This window comes from Macrobrachium nipponense, chromosome 8, assembly GCF_015104395.2.
Source record: "Macrobrachium nipponense isolate FS-2020 chromosome 8, ASM1510439v2, whole genome shotgun sequence".
Classification (NCBI taxonomy): domain Eukaryota; kingdom Metazoa; phylum Arthropoda; class Malacostraca; order Decapoda; family Palaemonidae; genus Macrobrachium; species Macrobrachium nipponense.
Window position 1 is genome coordinate 35,196,870 of NC_087203.1, and position 1,450 is coordinate 35,198,319.

The following is a 1,450-nucleotide window of genomic DNA, read 5'->3' on the forward strand; positions in this document are numbered from 1 at the left end:
GGAAGGGACTTTATTAAGCTTATTTGAAGGCTGTGTGAGCTCCTTTCAACTGCTTAGTCTTTGAACGTCCATTGTCTGCATATTTCCAAACAGGTATTACACATATCCTGAATCAGTTGAGATTAAGCGACACCACGAGTAAAGCTTATCTTCTCATTAATTTTTACGTAAAGTGCCTCTAAGTGATTTTGATATCTGACCAATAAACTGATATGAAAGAAAAACACGTAGAAGTTAAAAATCTTCTGTAATGTAAAATCCAAAGAGCGGTGAGAGTGATCATTTATTCTTTTACTTACTTTCCAATGCCACACTTTATGATGAACTGTATATCATGTGAATGACCTTATTTCAATTAATTTACAAAATTGTTCACCTTTTCTTACCGTGACCAGGATTCGAACCTGGGTTATTGCGGCCACAACGCAATGTACTAACCACTATACGATCACGGCTGCGAGAAAATATAGACATGCAACGGCAAACAAATATAAAATCACAGTAAAAATTCGTCTAGAGACACCAGTCATACAGAGTTTCCCATTCCGAGAGAAATCGCTACCTCGCGTCACTGTACTGGGAAGGCTCTCGCGCGAGATTTGAGTATGCAATCTTGTGGGTTGAGTTCTTCTGCAGTTACATGGTTTTTATTTTATTTCATTTTATTTATCTTTAAGATCACGAGACAAAGAACTGGTTTATTAAACTGTGAGAAGCTTGCCTAAACACTGTCGGTAACAAAATGGCTGTCTTATAAAGTCAACTTATCTGAAAAGTCCACCATAGATTGCTCCTTGTGGAGAAAATTCTTGGGTAGAATGATGAATATAGTAAATTTAGGTAAAGGAATATCAATATTAAATTCATTATTTATCAGATCTCGGGAAATGGTCTTAAAACCAATAAGGTGGAGATAAGAAATGCTAACAAGTATCTTTTGAATCATACATTCTCATACTAAATAAGTTTGTGAAAAGAATTGCTGTCGACAGTGTTAGTTGTATGTATGACCTAGTCCTGCACCATTGTATACACTACGGAAATGTTGAATTTCTATCTGTCTCAGATGACCCTTTATAAAGATGTGAGACTTCCAGTGCTTCTAAAACTTGAATCTTAATGGACGGACGGACATAGGAAGAGCAGGCCAAAAGAAACAGAGTGACAAGTGGACGGAAAGGTACAGAAAGATAAACGAGTCATTTAACGGATGCAACTGGATGATAAACCTGAGGTATAAATGATCATTATGTTTCCATTATCATCCAAGAAAATTTTCCGGTAGCTTATTTTTTATTACAACAATATACAGTCTACGTACAAATCGACAATGTGAAGGCTAGAAGAGTCTCTCTCTCTCTCTCTCTCTCTCTCTCTCTCTCTCTCTCTCTCTCTCTCTCTCTCTTAGTGCCATTTTGCTTGGTGAGACGTTCCCGCGCACAGTCTGATT

At 37.1% G+C, this 1,450-nt stretch overlaps 1 non-coding gene across 1 annotated transcript; it reads right to left on the reverse strand.

Moving 5' to 3' along the window:
- Positions 1-383: 383 nt before the first annotated feature.
- On the reverse strand, positions 384-455 carry Trnah-gug (transfer RNA histidin (anticodon GUG)). The gene has a single exon. It is a non-coding gene; the product is annotated as a tRNA-His (tRNA).
- Between the last annotated feature and the right edge of the window lie 995 nt (positions 456-1,450).